At 36.8% G+C, this 25,974-nt stretch overlaps 1 protein-coding gene across 2 annotated transcripts in view; it reads right to left on the bottom strand.

Moving 5' to 3' along the window:
- Window positions 1–25,974, bottom strand: part of LOC106093032 (phospholipase A2 inhibitor) — a 253,965-nt gene that overhangs the window by 37,359 nt on the left and 190,632 nt on the right. For both annotated transcript variants that reach the window (XM_059362049.1, XM_059362050.1), the window contains one exon: window positions 23,671–23,718. The gene's annotated coding sequence lies outside the window, so the exon portion shown is untranslated. The remainder of the gene's footprint in view (window positions 1–23,670; window positions 23,719–25,974) is intronic.

Below are 25,974 nucleotides of genomic sequence, written 5' to 3'. Positions count from 1 at the left end.
GTTAAAGAAGGAGAAAGAAGGAGACGTGGAAGACAAAGAGGAATTCCTGGGCGAAATTTTGTGGAGAATTGGAAAGTGAGGCATCTAGGTTGTGCAAAGTGCTCTCGAAGGATCCCATCACGCCTAGCTCCCTGAGGAGGGTAGACGGGACTTAAACTGAGAGTGTATATTCCGTCCCGTCCCGTCCAGTCCCGTCCCGTCCAGTCCAGTCCAGTCCAGTCCAGTCCAGTCCAGTCCAGTCCAGTCCAGTCCAGTCCAGTCCAGTCCAGTCCAGTCCAGTCCAGTCCAGTCCAGTCCAGTCCAGTCCAGTCCAGTCCAGTCCAGTCCAGTCCAGTCCAGTCCAGTCCAGTCCAGTCCAGTCCAGTCCAGTCCAGTCCAGTCCAGTCCAGTCCAGTCCAGTCCAGTCCAGTCCAGTCCAGTCCAGTCCAGTCCAGTCCAGTCCAGTCCAGTCCAGTCCAGTCCAGTCCAGTCCAGTCCAGTCCAGTCCAGTCCAGTCCAGTCCAGTCCAGTCCAGTCCAGTCCAGTCCAGTCCAGTCCAGTCCAGTCCAGTCCAGTCCAGTCCAGTCCAGTCCAGTCCAGTCCAGTCCAGTCCAGTCCAGTCCAGTCCAGTCCAGTCCAGTCCAGTCCAGTCCAGTCCAGTCCAGTCCAGTCCAGTCCAGTCCAGTCCAGTCCAGTCCAGTCCAGTCCAGTCCAGTCCAGTCCAGTCCAGTCCAGTCCAGTCCAGTCCAGTCCAGTCCAGTCCAGTCCAGTCCAGTCCAGTCCAGTCCAGTCCAGTCCAGTCCAGTCCAGTCCAGTCCAGTCCAGTCCAGTCCAGTCCAGTCCAGTCCAGTCCAGTCCAGTCCAGTCCAGTCCAGTCCAGTCCAGTCCAGTCCAGTCCAGTCCAGTCCAGTCCAGTCCAGTCCAGTCCAGTCCAGTCCAGTCCAGTCCAGTCCAGTCCAGTCCAGTCCAGTCCAGTCCAGTCCAGTCCAGTCCAGTCCAGTCCAGTCCAGTCCAGTCCCGTCCCGTCCCGTCCCGTCCCGTCCCGTCCCGTCCCGTCCCGTCCCGTCCCGTCCCGTCCCGTCCCGTCCCGTCCCGTCCCGTCCCGTCCCGTCCCGTCCCGTCCCGTCCCGTCCCGTCCCGTCCCGTCCCGTCCCGTCCCGTCCCGTCCCGTCCCGTCCCGTCCCGTCCCGTCCCGTCCCGTCCCGTCCCGTCCCGTCCCGTCCCGTCCCGTCTCGTCTTGTCCCGTCCCGTCTCGTCTTGTCCCGTCCCGTCCCGTCCCGTCCCGAGAGGGGGAGGAGAATACCATACAGAAACCCGAGAAAGACCAGCTAGAAGAAGTTCATAAACAAATGCAGAAATTGGGTCCCCTAAGGGGTCCTCTGTAGGACGAAAGGGAACTGGAGGCCGCAGTCGATCTTGTCGCCACGCCACGTAAAACCATCCAGTCATGGTGTTCATCGCAGCTGACGCTGCTCAGGAGGGAGAGCAAAAGGGTTTTTTAAAACCAGACCAGAGGGCTCGTACGAGTATCGCGACGCGTTTGCCAAGTTCAAGAAGGAGACGAGGAAGGCGAAGAGAAGTTCCTGGGCGAAATTTTGTGGGAAATAGGAAAGCACTAGATGCCTATCTAGGTTGCGCAAAGAGCTCTCGAAGCATACCATCGCGCCTAGCTCGCTGAGGAGGGTGGACGGGACTTAAACTGAGAGTGGGCAGAAGACGGTGGAACTTTTGATGGAGCCTCATTCCCAGGTGGCCAAGAAGAGGTCGGCGATCAAGATATCGCAATACGTTCATATGTGGTTGTCGCGATGGGCTACCAGAAATTGGGTTGAGGTCCAACCCGGGGAAGACGGAGCTGGGGCTCTTCACGCATAGATATAAGATACCGGAGTTCAGACTCCCGTCCTTGGACGGGGTCACCCTGCGGCTGTCGAAGGAGGCGAAGTACCTAGGCCTTGTCCTCGATTCGAAACTGTCCTGGAAGAGGAACACCGAGGAAAGAAGCCGTAAGGCACTGTGCGCTTTTTACTCCTGTAGAAGGATGTTCGGTAGGAAGTGGGCGAGTAACTCCCAAGATGATTTATTGGATGTATACGGACATCGTGAGACTAGTACTGGCCTATGGAGCACAGGTATGGTGGAATGCCGCAGAGAAGAGGACGCGTGCGAGGGAGTTCGAGAAGGTTCAAAGACTGGCCTGCGTCGGTGTCACAAGGGCACCAAGATCCGCACGGCAGGCAGGCCTGGATGCGAAATGTTAGGGGATGGTAAGTCCCGTTAAGGGACTTACTTAAGGATGGTAAGTCCCGTTAAGGGACTTACCATCCTCGAAACTCAGAATTTATGTGGAAAGTATGCCGGCGCTCAAGGCCTCAGGGTCGAGGATGGTGAGGTCGAGGATAATGAAGTTGAGGATGGTGAGGTCGAGGATGCTAAGCTCGCGGATGGTGAGATCGAGATGCGTGGCGGATTGTTTGGAGTTCCTTTGTAGGCTTCGGGCCCACGATGTGCCGCTGACATGGGTTCCTGGGTATGAGGGGATTCCAGGGAATGAGAGGGCGGACGAGTGTGCCAGAAGGGGTTCGTCTGCGTCGGGCGGACAAGTCATCGATCTTGCCTATGTGCCATTTGTCGAGCTACTGAACACAGTAGAGGGGATGGCCAAAGCGGCGTCGGTGGATAGTTGCCGGACCGCAAAGGCGCTATGGCCAGTCATCGACCCCAAGAGGACGAGGGAGTTGCTGGCGTTCGATAAGATGTCAATGAGTACCTTGACAGGGGACATAACCGGACATTGTGCCATACACCGCATGGCCGGGCTCGTGGGGATACCACCCAATGACTTCTGTAGTTGTTGCCTTGATGAGGATGAAGAGGAGACTATTGACCACTTTCTGTGTTCATGTCCAGGTCTGTAGGGACGTAGGCTTTCCCTTCTGGGGAGCCGTTTCTTCGGTGATCTAGGTGAACTTGCATCTGGTAGGTCTCCTAAGATTTGTTGAAGGAACAGTATGGTTCCGATGGGAGGTGCCATAAGCTCCGGCGTAGGTACATCCCAACTTGCGTGGGGATGGGCCTCTCTTCACCCCCTACCACGGGTTCTCTCTCCATTCCTCTTGTCTTTCCGAGGTTAAACACCTTCTATGGCTTCCCTTTCTTTTTAGGGTATCACAATGGGCCAGACTGGCCTCCGAGTGAACTCACCTTTGGTGGGCAACCCACTCAACCTAACCTAACCTTAATTTAATTTTTTTTTTAATATCACTAAATGACAAATTTTTTATTTTTTTTTTGACAAAATTTCCTATACATAAAATGTTGGCAAAATTTCTATTTTTATTTCTATAAAAATAAAATTTTGACAAAATTTTCCAAAAAAATAAATTTTTTGAAAAATTTTCTATAAAAATAAAATTTTAACAAAATTTTTTTAAAAAAATAAGATTTTGGAAAAATTTTCTATAAAAATAAAATTTGACGAAACTTTCTATAAAAGTAAAATTTTGACAAAATTTTTTATAAAAATAAAATTGTGACAAAATTATTTAAAAAAATAAAATTTTGACAAAATTTTCTATAAAAAAAAATTTTAAAAATTTTTTATAAAAAAAATTTTAAAAATTTTCTATAAAAAAATTTTGACAGATTTTGCCATAAAAATAAAATTGTATGTTAAAATTTTTTATAAAAACAAAAATTTAAAAATTTTCTATAAAAAAATTTTGATAGATTTTCCCATAAAAATAAAATTTTAACAAAATTGTATGTAAAAATTTTCTATAAAATACAATTTTGATCAAAAGATCTATAAAAAAGAAAATTTGACAAAATTTACTATAAAAATCAAATTTTCACAAAATTTTCTATAAAAATCAAATTTCTACAAAATTTTCTATAAAAATCAAATTTTTACTAAATTTTCTATTAAAATAAAATTTTTACTAAATTTTCTATTAAAATAAAATTTTTACTAAATTTTCTATTAAAATAAAATTTTTACTTAATTTTCTATTAAAATCAACATTTTGCAAAATTTTTGGTTAAACTAAAATTTTGACAATTTTCCATTAAAATAAAATGTTGTCAAAATTTTCTATAAAAATAAAATTTTGACTAAATTTTCTATAAAAATTAAATTTCAAAAAAAAATTTATCCTTGAAAAAAAAAATTTGTTTAAAAATAAAATTTTTTATAAAAATCATATTTTCACAAAATTTTCTATTAAAACAAAATTTTTACTAAATTTTCTATTAAAATAAAATTTTTACTAAATTTTCTATTAAAATAAAATTTTTACTTAATTTTCTATTAAAATCAACATTTTGCAAAATTTTTGGTTAAACTAAAATTTTGACAATTTTTCATTAAAATAAAATGTTGTCAAAATTTTCTATAAAAATAAAATTTTGACTAAATTTTCTATAAAAATTAAATTTCAAAAAAAAATTTATCCTAGAAAAAAAAAATTTGTTTAAAAATAAAATTTTTTATAAAAATCATATTTTCACAAAATTTTCTATTAAAACAAAATTTTTACTAAATTTTCTATTAAAATAAAATTTTTACTAAATTTTCTATTAAAATAAAATTTTTACTTATTTTTCTATTAAAATCAACATTTTGCAAAATTTTTGGTTAAAATAAAATTTTGACAATTTTCCATTAAAATAAAATTTTGTCAAAATTTTCTATAAAAATTAAATTTTGACTAAATTTTTTATAAAAATTAAATTTTCAAAAAAATTTTATCCTAGAAAAATAAAATTTTGTTTAAAAATAAAATTTTCTTTATGAATAAAATTTTGACAAAATTTTCCATAGAAATAAATTTTCGAAAATTTTTTTTTTAAAATAAAATATTGACAAGATTTTCTATAAAAATCAAATTATTACAAAATTTTCTATAAAAATCAAAATAATACAAAATTTTCTATAAAAATAAAATTTTGATATTTTTTTTAAATAAAATTGTGACAAAATTTTCTATGAAAAAATTTGTTGACATGATTTTCTTTAAAAATAAAACTTTGACAAATTTTTCCATAAAACTAAAATTTTGCCAACATTTTCTAAAAAACTAAAAATTTTGAAAACTTTTTTTATAAAACTAGCCAAGACTTTGCTTCAAAAATAAATTTCGATGATCATAGATTTTGCATTTACACAGACAAACATTTGGGACTATAATTTCGTTTCAGGGGCATATAAGTAATGCCACGTATACGCCCCACAGTACTTTAATTAATATCAATCATATTACACCCAGTACTATAAACTAAAAATGTTTTAAATTTATGCTAGATTTAATACTTATGTATATTTTTGAAAAAAAAATGTGTAACAACGCTTTTCTCTTCCGTTCTTGCAAATTTTTCATTTCTTATTAACTATTCCTTTTTTGGGGGAATTGAGTAAGTAGCATTTTTCATACCTACATTTTTTAAGGTTATCCCAAAAAACCATAAAACTTTGAAGCAATTTGTTTTTTTTTTGGCACAAGTCATTCATTTCTGCTTTTTAGCCAATTAAATGGCTAAACGATAGAAACTTGACATAAATCTCTTTATGCTGCATACAAGGACATACACATTTACCAATTGGACATTGAAATCATATAAATTGAGAGCCTAGCATACAGTTTGTATATTTTCCAATGAAGAGCTAGTTGCAAAAGCAGACTAAAGCACTTAGAAGATTTATGGAATTTACATACATCTAAACAGAAACACACACACACACACACTCACTTCGTTATAAGCTCATCATTCAGGGGCCAGAGTGATTTTCCATTCATCACATTTATATTTATGTAAGTGGACATTGAGTATCTATTCAACATTAGATCATCTAGTCCATGCCAACCGCAATGGTCAAGTTGAACTGACCTCAAGTGGTGCTGTTTAAGCCCAAAGTTGTTGAAAACGATTTTACATGATTTGCAATAATTTTTAATGTATGTTGGTGGCAGTGGTCCTTTTGTTGAACTTCATAAATACCTTTGACTTTTGACACACACTCACACACAAAGACATACCCATTGATAGCGAACCATACCAGTTGCAAACTTAGGGCAGGCCATGTGTCATTTGCCCATAAACTATGGTTGTGTGCCTTGATGTCTTTGTGTGTGTGTGTGCTTTTGTTTGTCTGCAAGTGAGGACATGACTACTGACAAAACTTTCGTTGTTGTCATTTGAATATTTCAGGCAAATTTCTGTTTGCCTGACCTCAAAGTGGATTTGCTGGCTAGTCCATCATTGTTTGTGCTGTTGACACGTAGGTCATTTTTGTAGTTTGACAAGCCTTTCAAAATTTAAAGGTATATGGTGAACATATTGATTTTTGATTTTCCATCACATATGAATAATGAAATAACATTGATGGGGATTTATTTTATTTTTATTTTTCAATATTAAGAATTTGCTTGGACGGTAGGAATTTAAAGAAAGTTGTGGTATTTTAGCCCAAAGTATGTTGTGGGGAATGTGTTTATAAACATTTTAGTGTTAAGCATAGGTGGCGGATGATTTATATTAATAAAAAGTCCATGTGGTCGTATGAGAAATTTCAATAAGTATATAACTCATGTCACGCGTAGGAAATTTATTCAGAAATTTGTTGGAAGAAAAAAACCAAAATATACACAAAAATAAAATTTGTAAAAATATTTCCTTAAAAATAGGATTTTGATACAATTTTATTTAAAAATACAATTTAGACAAAATATTCTATAAAAAACGACTAATTCTTTCTGTAAAAATAAATTTAAAAAAACTTAAGAATAAAAGTTGACACAATTTTCCATAAAAATAAAATTTTAACCAAATTTTCAATAAAAACAAAATTTTCACAAAATTTTCCATAAAAATAAAATATGACAAAATTTTCCATAAAAATAAAATTTTGCTAAAATTTTCCATAAAAATAAAATACTGACAAATTTTTGACAAAATTTTTCATACAAATACAATATTAAGAAAATTTTCCATAAAAATAAAATTTTGATAAAATTTTCCATATAAATAAAATTTGGACAGAATTTTCAATAAAAATAAAATTGTGACAAAATTTCACATAAGAATAAAATATTGACAAAAATTTCCCATAAAATTTTTCAATAAAAATAAAATTTTGACAAAATCTTCCTTAAAAATTTTTTTTTTCTAAAAATTTTTCAAAAAAATCAAATTTTGAGGAAATTTTTCATAAAATTAAAATTTTGACAAAAATTTTCCATAAAAATAAACTTTTGCCAAAATTTCCCATAAAAATAAAATATTGACTAAATTTTCCATAAAGATAAAATTTTAATAAAATTTTCCATAAAAATAAAATTTGGTTTAAATTTTTCATAAAAATTAAAATTTTGAAAAAATTTTCCATAAAAATAAAATATTGCCAAAAATTTCAAAAAAAATAAAATATGGAAAAATTTTCCATTAAATTAAATTTTGACAAAATTTTCAATAAAAATAAAATTTTGAAAAAATTTTCCATAAAAGTAAAATTTTGTTAAAATTTTATTTTTTTTGGACAAAATTTTCCATAACAATAAAATATTGACAAAATTTCCTATACAAATAAAATTTTGCAAAATTTTTCATACAAATAAAATTTTGATAAAATTTTCTATAAAAATTAAATTTTGACAAAATTTTCCATAAAAATAAAATTTTAACAGAATTTCCCATAATAATAAAATATTGACAAAATTTTCCAAAAAAAAATTTGATAAAATTTTCTAAAAAAAAAATTTTTGACAAAATTTTTCATAAAATTTTGACAAAATTTCCCATAAAATTAAAATTTTGACAAAATTTTCCATAAAAATAAATTTTTGACAAAATTTTCCATAAAAATAAAATGTTGAGAACATTCTTTTATATAAATTAAATTTTGACAAAATAAAAAGAGTGGCGTGACTGACTGATTGCTGGCTGGCTGACTGATCATCGCCCAGCCCAAACGGCTAAAGCTGAAATCATGGAATTTTGCACGAATGTTGGTCTTGGGTCATAGCCACGGGATAAGGCTGGAGTTGATGATATTCATACGTCTTAATACTAAAAAGTACGAAATGGTAAATATTTGCCCAGCTCGAACGGAAGGACTAGAATTATTTTCTTGGGCTAAAACTGAAGAGCGTTTTGAAAAAATAAGGTATGGTAAAAAAAATTTTGGATAACCATACTTGAAGTGGGAGAAAAAGTACTTTTAATACCGCAATTTGGTACTTTCTTTGTAAATTGAACTAGAGCTCCGAATTTTGTAGAGCTTATGTACACTATGGTAACCTTAATTGGGTGACTGCAAGAGATTTTGGAAATTCGTACATTTAGGTACTTAAAAAAGTACCAAAAAGGTACGAAATGGGTGAACTTTGTATAGGGTGGATTGAGAACTAGAATTTTGAAAAATCGTACGTTTAGTAACGCGAATGTTGCGATTTGGTACTTTCTTTAAAAAATGAGCTAGTGGGCTGAAATTCGACATTAAGGTACAACTAGGAAATATATGATGGGAGACTAAATTATCTATTTAAAATTCGTACATTTTGGTATCAAAATTGGTACCATTTTGGTACTTTCTTTACAGATGCTGCTAGAGGACTGACATTTGGCATGTAGATACAGTTAGGAGATATATGATGGGTGATTTAAGGACTTTTCCACAACTGCTACATTTTGGAACAGAAATTGGTGCTATTTGGCACCTTCTTTATAGATGGAGCAAGAAGTCCAAAATTTGGCATGTGGGTACAATTTAGAAATAAATGATGGATGACTAAATAATCTACTCAAAATTCGTAAATTTTGGTACTAAAATTGGTACCATTTTGTACTTTCTGTTCAGATGGAGCTAGAGGTCTGAACTTTGGTATGTAGGTACAACTAAGGAATATATGGTGGGTGACTAAATAATCTATTAAAAATTCATACATTTTGGTACCAAAATTGGTACCATTTGACTTTTTCTTTACAGATGGTATGTAGGTACAACTAAAAAATATTTAATCGGACAATAATTGCGCCTTTTATGGGTTCAAGTCCTTAAATCGAAGGATCGGTCTATATGGCAGCTATATCTAAATCTGGAAAGATCTGGGCCGTATTGAACAATGATGTTTAGATGTCTTAGATAACTCACTGTTCCAAATTTTAGCTAAATGGGATAATAAGTGTAGCTTTTATTGGCTCAAGACTCCAACTAAAGAGATCGGTCTATATTGCAGCTATATCCAAATCTGGAATGATTTGGGCCGTACTGAACAAGGATGTCGAGAGGAGAGAACATAACTTACTGTCCCAAATTTCAGCGAAATCGGACAATACATGATCCTTTTATGGGCCCAAGACCTTAAATCTAGAGATCGGCATATATGGCGGCTATATCCAAATCTGAACCGGTTTCTGCCGTATTGAACAAGGATGTCGATAGGCTTAACTTTATTTACTGTCCCAAATTTCAACGAAATCGCACAATATATGCTCTTTTTATAGGCCCAAGACCCCAAATCGAGAGATCGGTCTATATGATAGCTATATCTAAATCTGGACCGATCTAAGACAACATGTAGAAGGATACCGAGTGGCCTAACACAACTCATTGTCCTAAATTTCAGCAGAATTGGATAATAAATATGGCTTTTATGGGCCTAAGACCCTAAATCGGCCGATCGGTCTATATGGCACCTACAGCTAAATCTGGACCGATCTGAGTCAAATTGAAAAAAAGGTGTCGAAAGGTCTTACACAACTCGCTGTCCCAAATTTCGGCGAAATCGGATAATAAATGCTTCTATTATGGGCCCAAGACCTTATATCTAGAGATCGGCCTATATGACAGCTATATCCAAAACTGGACCGATCTGAGCCAAATTGTAGAAGAATATCGAGTGGCCTAACACAACTCATAGTCCCAAATTTTAGCAAAGTCGATTAATAAATGTCGCTTATATGGGTCTAAGACCTAAAATAGGCAGATCGGTCTATATGGGGGCTATATCAAGATATAGTCCGATATAGCTCATTTTCGAACTTAGCCTACCTGTACACAAAAAAAGCACCTGTGTAAAGTATCAGTCCAATATATCTATTTTTAAAGACTGAAGCGTGATTTCCGCAGAGAGACGAACATAGCTAGATCGTCTTAGATTTTTAAGCTGATCAAGAATATATATACTTTATGGGGTCGGAAATGGATATTTCGTTCTGTTGCAAACGGTATGACAAAAGGAATATACCCCCATGCTTTGGTGGCGGGTATAAAAAAAGTGATTCCTAAAAAAAAATTCGTTTAAGTTTGTTTTTCTTTGAAAAATTGTGACTTCGATACTCTGGATAAGCTGAGAACTTTATGAAAAAATTATTGAAGTTATAAATTTAGGAATTTAAACCATTTATAATGACGTACATGAATGGAAAAATATTTTTTTTGTATTGCCTACTAGAGCGTATGATTATTTTTATTATATGTTCCAGGGAGCGTATGAGTGATTGTAATTAAAAATTAAACAGAAAATATGGCTGAAAATATATCAAATTTAACTTAGATTTTCCTTAAAAAAATAGAAAAATTATTGATAAGTTTAACTTTTTCTTTTTTGAAACCAATTAGTAAAATTCCTGCTTTTATTTTCTCCATAAAAATGATTTAATTAATGCCTTTACAATTCTCAACGATGTTCAATTTCGAGATCCTGTACGTTCAAAAAAACAACCAACCTTCAGAATTAAATCCATTCTATATGCCCACATAAGCATCATCCTCAAATCCTCAATCAATACACAAATATGCTACAAAACATGCAACGCTACCACTTCATTGATGGAGGAAGGGGTGTAGAACTTATGAAAGAATTTCGCATAGGTCACTCATGTCAATAAGAGTTGAGGGCTATGAGAAAATTGAAAATTCTATGCCAAAAATCCAATAGGCCGTCGCCATAACCCCGCTAACCCCGCTCACATCTTCTACCCCTATTTGGCATATCTTTTTGGCAATTTTTCAATTCACCTTGAAAGGCCTCTTGTTAGCCCTCTCGCCTTCTGCCTCGCCTATCCGTTTCGTTCAGAGTCTAGATATGAACTCAAAGAGCTTGGTCAACGTACAAAGTTTTAAATTCCAATAAAATCGAAAATTCCAAAACTTGATTATCAAACAGAGGGCAATACGGTATCAGCAAACAACTGCACAAGGCACTACAAGTGTCTATATGTGTGTGTGTTTGGGTGCATGAAAGAGTGAAGGACGTTCGTGCTTCTCATTCTGTGAATAAATTGACCATCAAATCATTCGCCCCACCTTCTCTGTCACCCTATCCAAATTATCTGCATGAGGCAACCAATGAGGCAGAAATTGCTGAGTAAAGCAATTTCTATTTTGGTCAAAAGGTTGCAAATTCTAGTTTAAGGATAATAATGTTATGTTCCAATGTGCAAACACACACACACACATACACATAGTAGTAAGCTTTTATATAAACAGCGTATGCTACATAACGCACATTTACACTCGTTTATGTATTTTAGGAGTGTACCTGTAAAAGTCTCTCATAACAAGATTAGTGGGTACCTGAGCATCTGTTTGAGTGGGTGGGTGTGTGTGTGTGTTTTGCTGCATATTTGTATTCCTTATTTAACTGATTGGTTATGCCAAAATACTTAATGGCCATGGTCGAAAAGCGATAGCAGTTTTGTTGTGAATGCATAAAGGTAGGATGTGAGAGTTAGGGGCCCATAACCCAAAAAACAAATTTGACCATGAATATTCTATTAAGGAATAGGGGCCACCGTAGCTCATGTCCGCCTATGGCCTAAGGCGCCTGGTTTGGAATCCTGGCGAGAACTTCAGAAGAAATATATCTCCTAATGCTGGCGACATTGGTGAGGTTCAATGCCATGTAAAAACTTCTTCCCAAAGCGGTGTCGCACTGCGGCACGCCGTTCGAACCCGGGCATAAAAAGGAAGCCCTTTATCAATGAGCTTGAGCTTGAATCGTACAGCACTCACTGATATGTTAGAAGTTTGCCCCCCTGGCCCATAACCCAGCAAAGGAAAAAATCACTATAGGATGGGAATATACTAACTCTGCCATTTCGTCGATCGAGCGATGTCCGTCCGTCTGTGTGTTGAAAGCACGCTTACTTTCGCAGGAGTAAAACTAGATGCATAACATTTGGCACTTATATTTCTTATAGATCGTTTGGAAGTCGCCATTAAATAGATATAATGATGTGACTTCTTGAGTCTGTAGAGGGCGGATTTTTCACCAGGTTTGGGCGAAATTGGTTAGTAACCTGATATACTACTGAATTCCCCATGAACATTCCATTAAGGAACAGGGGATGCTTCTCTCATATTAAAGAGTGCAGTCCGATTAATGTTTAAGCTCAATGATAAGGGGCCACCTTTTTATTGCAGAGTCCGAATGGTGTGCCGCATAGCAACATCACTTGGCAGGATACCTCACAAATGTAGCCAGCATTAGTGGGAGAAAAACCACCGCTGAAAATTTTTCTGATGTTCACGCCGGGATTTGAACCCAGGCCTTCGTTGTCTTAATTTTCAACTCTAAACCCTAATATAGCAGCAATATAAGCCGATTTAACGAGTTGGCTACTTGAGCCTCTAGAGGGCGCATTTTTCATCAGATTTGGCTGAAATGGGTCAATAACCTGATATAGCTCTCACATAGACCAATGTTTGACTTATTGAGCCACAAAAGGTCGCAATTCTTCATCGTTCAACTTTAATACCTAATATCTAATCAAACGCTGCAAAATTTGCCCTTGAAATTTTCATAAAGAAACAGCGGGAATACTTCACCCATATCAATGAGTGAAATCCGATAAAAGTTGAAGCTCAATGATAAGGGCTGTTCTTATTGTTGGCAAGTCTGAATGGCTTGTCGCAGAGCAACACCACTTAGTAGAGAAGTTTACAAGGCTGGTATTTACGTAAGGAGATTACCGCACAGATGTCGCCAGAACTAGAAGGGGAAACCGCTGCTGAAATTTTTTTCTGATGTTCTCGCCGAGATTTGAACCCAGGCGTTCAGCGTCACAGATGGACTTGCTAACCTCTGAGTTACGGTGGTGCCCCTAATCTTGCCTCTAAAAAAGTTATCTAAAATCTGTAATATGGAATCTGTAATCTGTAGTCTGTAATATTTAACCCATTAACGAAGAATGGGTAGAAAAGTACCCAAAAATAGAGCTGTCTTACAACAATTCTAGCACAAGTAACGAAAAGGTAACGTTAAGAACTGGCGTAAAGAGGACAAATAAAACTATTGGGTTGCCCAAAAAGTAATTGCGGATTTTTCGTATAGTCGGCGTTGACAAATTTTTTCACAGCTTGTGACTCTGTAATTGCATTCTTTCTTCTGTCAGTTATCAGCTGTTACTTTTAGCTTGCTTTAGAAAAAAGTGTAAAAAAAGTATATTTGATTAAAGCTCATTCTAAGTTTTATTAAAAATGCATTTACTTTCTTTTAAAAAATCCGCAATTACTTTTTGGGCAACCCAATAGCATACAAAATTATTTACCCGCCATAAAAGGCCATGTTTTGGGGGAAAGCGGCCTGCTGAAAGTCGGCAATTTGTTTAAATCTCAAAAAATCAAAAAAAAAAAAAATCTAACTTCTTGAGAGTGAAAAAATCAAAAAAAAAAAATCTAACTTCTTGAGAGTGAGATTTCTGGAAATGTTTCAGTGACTTGTTGCATTTAGTTGTTCCTACATAAAAACAAGTAAAAGCGTGCAAAGTTCGACCGAGCCGAATCTTATATACCTTCTACTATGGATCGTATGTGTCGAAGATTTTGCCCGGTATCTCTTTTTAGAGAAACAAAGAATAATGGATAAGAATAGCAGTGCTATTGGAGCTATATCATCGTTTCGATTCGGACCATAACCGATTTAAACCATACTTAGCAGAGTTATTGAAAGTCATGAGCCTCTCTCCCGAATAGTTTATATGAGAGCTATATCAAGTTATGGATCGAATTCAACCATACCTAAATAAGTAGTTGGAAAGTATTACAAAACACCTCATGCAAAATTTCAGCCAAATTAGATAACAATTGCGCCCTCTAGTGGCTCAAGATGTCAAGATTTAAGATCGGTTTATATGGCAGCTATATCAGGTTATGCACCGATTTCAACCATACTTAGCACAGCTGTTGGAAGGCGGAAAGAAACATGTTATGCAAAATTTTAGCCAAATAACAAATACCTCATCCAAAATTTTAACCCAATCAGATAAGAATTGCGCCCTCTAGTGGCGTAATCAGTCAAGAACCAAGACCGGTTTATATGACAGCTATATCAGGCTATGAACCGATTTCAACCAAACTTAGCACAGTTATTGGAAGTCACAACGAAAGACCGCCAAAATGAATAACATTTGCGCCCTCTAGTGGCTCAAGAAGTCAAGATTCAAGATCGGTTTATATGGCAGCTGTATCAGGTTATGCACCGATTTCAACCATACTTAGCACAGCTGTTAGAAGGCGTAACGAAACACGTTATGTACAATTTTAGCTACATCAGAAATGAATTGCGACCTATAGAGGTTGAAGAAAACAAGATCCAAGATCGGTTTATATGGCAGCCTCTCCTCTCCTCTCCTCTCCTCTCCTCTCCTCTCCTCTCCTCTCCTCTCCTCTCCTCTCCTCTCCTCTCCTCTCCTCTCCTCTCCTCTCCTCTCCTCTCCTCTCCTCTCCTCTCCTCTCCTCTCCTCTCCTCTCCTCTCCTCTCCTCTCCTCTCCTCTCCTCTCCTCTCCTCTCCTCTCCTCTCCTCTCCTCTCCTCTCCTCTCCTCTCCTCTCCTCTCCTCTCCTCTCCTCTCCTCTCCTCTCCTCTCCTCTCCTCTCCTCTCCTCTCCTCTCCTCTCCTCTCCTCTCCTCTCCTCTCCTCTCCTCTCCTCTCCTCTCCTCTCCTCTCCTCTCCTCTCCTCTCCTCTCCTCTCCTCTCCTCTCCTCTCCTCTCCTCTCCTCTCCTCTCCTCTCCTCTCCTCTCCTCTCCTCTCCTCTCCTCTCCTCTCCTCTCCTCTCCTCTCCTCTCCTCTCCTCTCCTCTCCTCTCCTCTCCTCTCCTCTCCTCTCCTCTCCTCTCCTCTCCTCTCCTCTCCTCTCCTCTCCTCTCCTCTCCTCTCCTCTCCTCTCCTCTCCTCTCCTCTCCTCTCCTCTCCTCTCCTCTCCTCTCCTCTCCTCTCCTCTCCTCTCCTCTCCTCTCCTCTCCTCTCCTCTCCTCTCCTCTCCTCTCCTCTCCTCTCCTCTCCTCTCCTCTCCTCTCCTCTCCTCTCCTCTCCTCTCCTCTCCTCTCCTCTCCTCTCCTCTCCTCTCCTCTCCTCTCCTCTCCTCTCCTCTCCTCTCCTCTCCTCTCCTCTCCTCTCCTCTCTACTGTACTCTACAGTAATCAACACTACTCTACACTACTGTAATAAACACTACTCTACTTTACTGTAATCAACACTACTCTTCACAAATCTACAAAACTCTACAGTTCTCTTCTCTACCTAACTATATTCTGTGCTTCTACTCTTCACTACTCTAGACCACTTTATACTACTCTACTCTTCTTCACACTAACCTTACCTTCTATTTATCGTACGGTATCACACTACTCTACACTATACTACTCTACACAATACTCTATTCTACACTATTATACTCTACGCTACTCTACTATGTCCTACTCTACACTACATAGTATTCTACAGATATCTACAATACTCAGCAAAACTCTTCTCTATCTTACTCTATACTAATCTTTTCTATCTTATTCTACACTACTCTTCACTACTTCATTCTACACTTTTCTACACTACTCTACTCTACTGTACTCAACATTACTCTTCACTAATCTACACAACTCTTCACTACTTTACACTTTTCTACTCTTCCCTTGTATCGCACGGTATCCCACTGTTCTATTCTACACTACATTACCCTACTCTACACTATTCATTATTCTACACTTATCTTCAATACTCTACACTACTCTTCTCTAACTTACTCTACTCTAAACTACTCTTCACTATTCTGCTCTACTCTACTGTACTCTTCATTAATCTACAATACTCTACACTACTCTACTCTACTCTTCCATTCTCCACACTACTCCACACTACTCTACACTATTATACACTATTTGTAGAGTAGAGTCTACAATTCGCTTCTCTACACTACTCTTCTCCACTCTACTTTTGTACTGTACGGTATCGTACTACACTTAACATAAAACAGTACATTTTATTCTGTACTGTATTGTGCTTATTTTATGTTTTTGTACTGTATTGTAGTTATTTTGCTGTATTGATCTGTACTAAACTGTATTAACTTTAATTTTGTTCTATTATTTGTGAGTTCTAACCTTCAACAAAGTTTTAAACAATTGATAATAATGCTATAAAAGGCTTACATTAATGCCAATTATTCCCATGCTACACAATTTTCCCATTTGGATTGTTTCAACAATTAAAAAATCATCTAAAAAACTCCCTATCTATCTTTAACCAAAATTTAGCCCTTTTTAACAAAAAACCTAACGACGAGACAATAAAATCCCCAAGTTATAATTCTCTTACTATCTTCATTTTTTTGAGCCATATAGACCCCAATTTGCCATTCAATATGTTTAACTTTAATATTCCTTTTGTTTGCTGGGTCCCTTTGATATGTGTGAGAGTTAACTTTTAGCCTAATGTGTATTTAGTAGTGTGTGTGTGTGTACGAGTGCTACGTGAATTATTGTGTATGTATGTGTAATGCTCATTTATTATCGTTTGGTTTGAATTGCAACCCATTTAGTTTGACTACCCCAACAATCCAACACAGGCGCTGACATTAATTCCCATATATACATATGTACATATTTATATATGAGTATAGTTGTGCATACACACACACACTCACTTTAATACACAAATATACTCTCCAATGCACTCACGTCCATTTCATCCATATTTATATACTGTTTAAATATTCGTACTCAAGTCTAGTGTAGTACACAATTACAAATAGTTGCACAATCTAGACATTGGGTTGGAGTGAGCACTACAGAATCATATTTTGGGGGGTTTCAAAGGAATAAATTTAGAAGTATAAAATGGTTTATAGAAGTAAATTGAATCTCTGCGATATATAATTTCCGTAGTAATAGACGATTTTTCCAAAAATTCATAGATTTTCAGCAAATTTCCTCGAAATTTGAAAAATGGAGTGTAAACTCTCCTCTCCTCTAGCCATGTCCGTCCGTCTGTCTGTTGAAATCACGCTACAGTCTTCAAAAATAGAGTTATTGAGCTAAAACTTTGTACAGATTCTTTTTTTTTCCATAAACAGGTTAAGTTCGTAGATGGGCTATATCGGACTACATCTTGATATAGCCTCCATATAGACCGATCTGCCGATTTAGGGTCTTAGGCTCATAAAGCCACATTTATTATCCGATTTTGCTGAAATTTGGGACAGTGAGTTGTGTTAAGCCACTCGACATCATTCTTCAATTTGGCGTAGATCGGTTCAGATTTGGATATAGCTGCAATATAGACCGATCTCTCGATTTAAGGCTTTGGGCCCATAAAAGGCGCATTTATAATCCGATTTTGCCAAAATTTGGCACAGTGGGTTGTGTTAGGCCCTTAGACATCCTTTTTCAATTTGGCTCAGATCGGTCCAGATTTGAATATAGTTGCCATATAGACCGATCACTTGATTTAAGGTTTTGGGCCCATAAAACGCACTTTTATTGTCCGATGTCGCCGAAATTAGGGATTGTGAGTTGTGTTATGCCCTTCGATATTCATCTTTCATTTGGCTCAAATCGGTCCAGATTTGGCTTTAGCTGCCATATAGACCGATCTCTCGATTTACGGTTTTGGGGCCATAAAAGGCGCATTTATTGTCCAATTTCGCTGAAATTTGGGACTGTGACTTATGTTTATGGCTTTTCGACATCCGTGTTGTATATGGTTCAGATCGGTTTATTTGTAGATATAGTTACTAGAAAGGCCAATATTTTGTTATACACAATTGAACAATGACCAGTACTTATTAGTATTTGATCCAAATCGGAACATATTTCAATGTAGATGCTATGGGACATTAGGTATGCATTTTTCATCGGATTTTGACGGAAGGTGGTTTACATATGTACCCGAAGTGTGGGTATCCATAGTTAGGCCCGGCCGAATTTAACGCATTTTTACTTGTTTAATTATATGATTTTTACAGATTTTTTTTCTTGTGGAAAAAACTTAATTTTTATCAAACATTCTGCTTTAAGTTTATTTCTTTTGTAAATGCTGTCGAAATTGTAAGCCTATCAGAGCGTATGAGTGATACTAATTGGCGTACACCGAGCGTATGGTTAACATTATTTATCAATTCATCATACGATCTTTAGAAAGTTAGAATATTGTGCTATGTGGTAAACATTTTTAGCGATTTTGTGGAGCGGCTATGTTGCTGATAACTTCATAGAAGTTATTCTTGTGAGAAAATTTCGTTAAAAAAATTTTCATGGAATTTTCATTTTTAATAAAAATTTTCTTATGAAAAAATTTTAAAAATTTCTTTATAATTTATTTTTTGTAAAAATTTCGGCTAGTTGTTTTTCTTTCTAATATTCCGCTAAAAGTTTATTTCTATTGTATATGCTGTCGAAATTTGAAGTCCAACAGAGCGTATGTGTGATATTAATTGGCGTACACCGAACGTATCCTTAACATTTATCAATTAATTATACGATCTTTAGGAAATCATAATATATGGTAAACATTTTTAACTATTTTGTGGAGCAAAATATTGCTTTCATAAAAATTTCACTTCAAATTAAATTTTGTGGAATATTTTTTTCTCACAGAAAATTTTGTCCAGATTTAGATTTTTATGTATAAAAATTAAATTTTTAATAAATTTTTTTCTTTAAGGGCAATTTTTTGAAATTTAATTATTTTAAAAAATTTCTTTAAAATTTAATTTATGTGAAAAATTTGGCCTAATTGTTTTTCTCTTTGAAAAAAAATTCGTTATAAGATTTATTGGGTTGCCCAAAAAGTAATTGCGGATTTTTCATATAGTCGGCGTTGGAAAATTTTTTCACAACTTGTGACTCTGTAATTGCATTCTTTCTTCTGTCAGTTATCAGCTGTTACTTTTAGCTTGATTTAGAAAAAAAGTGTAAAAAAAACATATTTGATTAAAGTTCATTCTAAGTTTTATTAAAAATGCATTTATTTTCTTTTAAAAAATCCGCAATTACTTTTTGGCCACCCAATATTTTATTGTAAATTTTGTCGAAAAGCCCAATGGAGCGTATGACTGATAGCAACTAACGTACACCGAGCGTATGCTTAACATTATTTATAAATACCTCATACGGTGTTTCAATGTTGTGTTATATGGCGGACATTTTTAGTTATTTTGTGGAGTAGCTTTGTTGAGCGAATAATTTCTTAAGCGTTACGACCTCTTGTCCTCCTAATAGGTATAATTTACCCGTCTGTCCTTTATATATTAACTAAATCCCCTGAATTCTTATTGCAGCACTCTGGCTCAGTTCGTGATGAGTTCTGGTGTATTTTAATTTTTTTTCGGCGGGCTTGGGTGGGTACTCAACAACGACAATGACTACCAGCCAATTGGCTCAATGCCATAGTTTTAATGCAATGATAGCAACAGCAGAGCATAGTGGGACATTTTTTATTAACAAAATTAAATAAATACAAAAATTTAAATAAATTAAAACAATATAAAAAAATTTAAAAATGTATAAAAAACAATGAAGGCAAATTAAAAAAATTAATTTAAAAAAATCTAAAAAAAACATTTTTAAAACCTAAGAAGCTGCACAGCGTCTTATGACAGTTTTTATATTTCTACACCCTCCACCATAGGATGGAGGTACACTAATTTCGTCATACTGTTTGTAACTCCTCGAAATATTCGTCTAAGACCCCATAAAGTAGATATATTCTTGATCTTCTCGACATTTTAAGTCGATCTAGCCATGTCCGTTCGTCCGACCGTCTGTCGAAAATACGCTAACTTTCGAAGGAATAAAGCTAGCCGCTTGAAATTTCGTACAAATATTTCTTATTTGTGTAGGTCGGTTGGGATTGTTAATGGGCCATATCGGTCCATGTTTTTATATAGCTGCTAGAGAGCGCAATTCTTATCCGATTTTGCTGAAATTTTGCATGAGGTGCAAATTGCAAATGTTGCCCATGAGCATTCCACTAAATAACAGGGGCAAACTTCTCACATATCAATGAGTGCAGTCCGATTCAAGTTTAAGCTCAATGATAAGGGGCCTCCTGTTTATAGCCGAGTTCGGACGGCGTGCCGCAGTGCGACACCTCTTTGGAGAGAAGTTTTACATGGCATTGTACCTCACAAATGTTGCCAGCATTAGGAGGAGAAAACCACCGCTGGAATTTTTTTCTGATGGTCTTGCCAGGATTCGAACCTAGGCGTTCAGCGTCACAGGTGGACATGCTAACCTCTGCGCTACGGTGGCCTCCAAGATGCATGAGGTGTTTTGTTATGATTTCCAATGCTAAGTATGGTTGAAATCGGTTCATAACCTGATATAGCTGTCATAGAAACCGATCTGGGGACTTGACTTCTTGAGGCACTAGAGAGCGCAATTCTTATCCGATTTGACTGAAATTTTGCACGACGTGTTTCTTTATGACTTCCAACGACTGTGTTTAGTATGGATCAAATCAAACCATAACCTGATATAGCTGCCATACAAACCGATCTGGGGACTTGACTTCTTGTGCCTCTAAAGGGCGTAATTCTTATTCGATTTGGCTGAAATTTTGTATGTCGTGTTTTGTTATGACTTCCAACAACTGTGCCAAGTATGGTTTAAATCGGTTCATAACTTGATATAGCTGCCTTATAAACCGATCTGCGATTTTCGCTTATTGAGCCTATAGAGGGCGCAATTATCATCCGATTTGGCTAAAATTTAATACAGCGGCTTCTCCCATGGCCTTTAACACGCCTGTAGAATATGGGCTGAACGGTCTATAGCCTGATACAGCTCCCATATAAACTGATATCCCTTTTTGACTTCTTGAGCCCCTAAAGGGCGGAATTCTTTTTCAAATTGGCTGAAATTTTACACAATGACTTCTAATTTGGTCCCCAACATTCAATTTAGTCCGATTCGGAACATAACTTGATATAGCTCCAATAGCATAGCAGTTCTTTGCTTTTATCCATGTAAATAAATCTTCCAAATATGCACCACTATGCCCTGAGATAGTTATGCCATGGTTGGTTTTGTTGGTAGTCGTTGGCATCAGCTTGAGCTGATGTTAATTGCCTGCCATTTTTAAATGGCAACATGTGGCCATAGTCATTTCTTTGATAAGTTCCATATTGGTGGGTGTTTTTTTTTATCTCGGTTTTTTGGGTGTTCAACAGATTCCATAATAAATCGCATTTTAAATAATACCTTTAATGGAGGGGGATTTAAGAGAGACTAAATTCTTTTTTGTTTAATTTTTAATGAAAATTTTTATTGAAATTAAATCGGAAAAAATGAAAAAAAGTTTTTAAAATATGGAAAAAATATTCTCAATTTTCCAAAAAAATTTTTAATTTTCCAAATTCGTTTTTCCAGTTTTTCAAGGATGGGGATAAAAGGGAGACTAAAATTTTTTTATTGCTAGCTGGACAGGGCCCGCTCCGCTGTGCCTTCTTTCACTTTACCTGAATCCTATGCGGTCACATAAGGAAATAATTCCTGTTTGAGGGTGCGCTCTTTCAGATATTCCGCGCCAATGTGGATATTATATGGGTGCTCTTCTCCCAAATACTTTTCATTGGTGCCATATATGGCTATGGTCGGTAAATATTGGGTTGCCCAAAAAGTAATTGCGGATTTTTCATATAGTCGGCGTTGACAAATTTCTTCACTGCTTGTGACTCTGTAATTGCATTCTTTCTTCTGTCAGTTATCAGCTGTTACTTTTAGCTTACTTTAGAAAAAAAGTGTAAAAAATCCGCAATTACTTTTTGGGCAACCCAATATGTCAGGAATGGGGGTGTTTATTGAGGGTGAGGCGAATTCCCATATATCAGATTCGTGCTCTGGTCTCAAATACCTTTCATTTGAGTCCCATATTGTCATTATTGGTTTATATTCCATTTGGCTGGTTTTGAAGGTGGGGTGGCCCCCTAAATTTCCCACCTCAAAAAAGGATGCAAATTTCTGTATTTAAATTATTAAAAACAAACTAAATTTCACTTAAATCGCCCCACCCATCTCCGAGATCTGGTGTTTTTGAAAATAGGGTTAGGGGAAGGTCCGCCCATTAAAGTTTGGATATTCGTTCTACTTCATTTTCTTGGATTTAATGGTGGTTTGGAGTAGCCAAACTCAGATTCATACTGCACTCCCAAAAATCACATTGGAGTACATAATGCTATAGTGGGTTTAAATGTGTGGTTTAGGGGGAGGCATCCCTCAAACACTTGGCTATGAAACAAATCGGCTTATAACCTGTTATAGGGGAAGGCATCCCTCAAACACTTGGTTATGAAACAAATCTGCTTACAACCTGATATAGCTCCCATATAAACCGATCTCCTGATTTGACTTCTTGAGCCCCTAGAAGCCACAATTTTTGGCCGATCTGGCTGTCTTCTCTAATGACCTCCAATAACTGTGCCTAGTACTGTCAAAATCGGCTAATAACCTGACATAGCTCCCATATAAACCGATCTCCCGATTTGGGGTCTTGAGCCACTGGAAGCCACAATTTTTGTCCGATTTAGCTGAAATATTGCATGCGGTGTTCCGTTATGACTTCCAACAACTGTGTTAAGTACGGTTCAAATCGGTCCAAAACCTGATATAGCTCCCATATAAACCGATCTCCAGATTTGACTTCTTGAGCCCCTGGAAGACGCATTTTTCATCCAATTTGGCTAAAATTTTGCACATAATGTTTTGTTATGACTTCCAGCCACTGTACTAAGTATGGTCCAAATCGGTTAATAACCTGATATAGCTCCCTTATAAACCGATCTCCCGATTTGACTTCCTGAGCCCCTGGAATTTGCCCGATTTGGCTGAAATTTTGCACGTAGTGTTTTGTTATAACTTCTAACAAGTGTGTAAAGTACGATCCAAATCGGTCTATTACCTGATATAGCTCCCATATAAACCGATCTCTAGATTTCACTTCTTGAACCCTTGAAACCCGCAATGTAGCTAAAATTTTGCACAAAGTGTTCTGTTATGACTTTCAATAACTGTGGCAAGTACGGTCCAAATCAGTCTATAACCTGATATAGCTCCCATATAAACCGATCTCCCGATATTGCATACGGTGTTCTATTACGACTTCCAACAACTGTCCAAATACGGTCCAAATCAATCTATAACCTGATATAGCTCCTGTGTAGACCGGTCTCTCTATCATCCTTGTTGGGTTCCTAGAAGCTTTAATTCTTGCTTGTTTCACAGAAGTTTGTTATGCCGAATAAAATAATGCCCTTCAACTAAATTTTAAATTTTGCATAAATTTTTAGCAGAATGGTGGCCATGGTGGTGGGATCCCAAGATTCGGCCCGACCGAACTTAGCATGGTTTCACTTGTTTATAATATTTTTAATTTTTCTTTTTCCAGTATTAACTATTTTAAACATCTCAGTTGCTTACCTTCTTATTTGGGTTTAAAAACGATTGTCTCCCGTTGACACCGTTATCCTGAAAGTAAACGAAAACATTTAAAATCGTTAATAACGAATAAAGAATGGTTTTACTTTTTTTTCTTTCTTTCAGTTTCTTTTAAAAGTGGTCAACAACACTCACTTGAGAGTTAAGTAAAGTGCTTCCGTTGTTCATGTATTTCATTTCATATTATTGGTGAAAAAAACTACAATTCCTTTATTTAACTTAAAAAGTGTTGTTCCACTCTTTGGGGCATTGATGAAATTCCATTTATTTGCTGTACTGAAATTGAGTGAGATGTCAAAGTGGTGAACACAATGAAATTAAGTAGAGAAAGAGGGCTAAAGGCAAAGCAAGTGGCTGGATCACGGTGAAAAAAAGGCACTAACAACAACAATTTAATGCTAAGAAGAGAGAAACCATTGAGAGAGGGAGAGAGTGAAAGAGATTTTCTAGGTTGACAGAAAGAGTCAGCAAAAAGTCAAGGCTGAGTGTTAAGTTGCTTTAACAACAATTGCAGGTGGCAACACCACCACCATCCCAACCAATAACAACAACAATCCCTTCAGGCAAGTAAGTGAACATGAAAACAAACATTAAAATTCATCACAAAGAAGCGCCAGCAACTCAAGGTAAAATGCAATAAAATGCCACAATGCAAAAACGAAAAAAACGAAAAAAACAACAACGAAAGAACCGTTATGCAGTCTATGGAACATTTCTTACGTTGTTGGAATACAAACAAAATAAAATTCATTTACATTTTAAGCAAGTTATTCGTGAGAATCCTCTTATCCTTGCTGCTGATGTTGCAGTAGTAGCAGCATTTGTGCTTTCTGTGTATGTCGAACTTTGGAAGACATATTTACTGAATGAAATCAGACAAAACAAAAAAAACGTAGGACATTTGCATGGGTCAACAGATGTTGGGAGGTGGCTGCTTTTTGGGCTGTTTCTTCACTGTTTGAGGAATAATAACAACTGACACATTTTGATACGACTTTGTTAAAGCGGACGAGTGTGATATACTTCGTAGCATGAAATGTTGCCGTTTTGTTACTCAGCGTAGAGTAGAGGCTTTGCTTATGAGGTAGATATGGAAACATTGGTTATGACAAAAACGCAAATTTTTAGCGCAATGAAGATTTAAGCCCTCGAAGAAATCAGTTGGACTTAACTTGTTGATATGCGAATGGGAGGCGAACAACTCTTCCGCATTCTTCAAAAACGCTGTATCTTGAAGAGAAATTTAAATTCAACTAACTTGACAATCCCAAAACACGAAAAATTTGGGGTGGTATTGTTGGGATACACCCCACCCAGTGAAAGGGTACTAAAACTACTCTTTCCTTAGGGAAATGGTAGCCCCCTTCCTTAAGGAAAGGGTACAAATACAACCCTTTTCCTAGGGAAAGGGTACTAAAGCCACCCTTTCGTTAGGGAAAGGGTACTAAAACTACCCTAGCGTTAGGGAAAGGGTACTAAAACTACCCTTCCATTAGGGAAAGGGTAATAAAAATATCATTTCCTCAGGTAAAGGGTACTAAAACTAGCCTTTCCTTAGCGACAAGGTACTAAATCTACCCTTGCGTTAAGGAGAGGGTACTAAAACTACCCTTTCCCTGGGGAAGGGGTACCCTTTCCTTTGGGAAAGACTACTAAAACTATCCGTTCCTTTGGTAAAGGGTGCTAAAACTACTCCTTCCTTTGAGAAAGTGTACTAAAACTAACCTTGTCATAGGAAAAGGGTACTAAAACTACCCTTTTCTGAGGTAAAAGGTGCTAAAACGACTCTTCCCTTAGGAAAAGGGATACTAAAACTACCCTTTCCTCAAGGAAAGGGTATTAAATCTACACTTGCGTTAAGGAAAAGGGTACAAAAACTACCCTTTCCTCAGGGAAAGGGTACTAAAACTACCCTTTCCTCAGGAATAGGGTACTAAAACTAGCCTTTTCTCAGAGAAAGGGTACTAAAACTATTATTTCCTCAGGAAAAGGGTACTAAAACAGCTTTTTCCTCAAGGAAGGGGTGCTAAAACTAGCCTTTTCTCAGGGAAAGGGTACTAAAGCTACCATTCCCTCAGGGAAAGGGTATTAAAACTACCCTTATCTCAGGTAAAGGATACATAAACCGTCCTTTCCTCAGGGATAGGTACTAAAACCGTCCTTTACTCAGGGATAGGGTACTAAAACTAGCCTTTCCTCGTGGAAAGGGTACTAAAACTATTCTTTCTTCAGGAAAAGGATACCTAAACTGCCCTTTTCTCAGGGAAAAGGTACTAAAACTGATTT

The sequence above is a fragment of the Stomoxys calcitrans genome, chromosome 2 (assembly GCF_963082655.1).
Source record: "Stomoxys calcitrans chromosome 2, idStoCalc2.1, whole genome shotgun sequence".
NCBI lineage: Eukaryota > Metazoa > Arthropoda > Insecta > Diptera > Muscidae > Stomoxys > Stomoxys calcitrans.
Note: the sequence above shows the minus strand (reverse complement) of the source record. Positions and strands in the feature narration are given on the sequence as shown.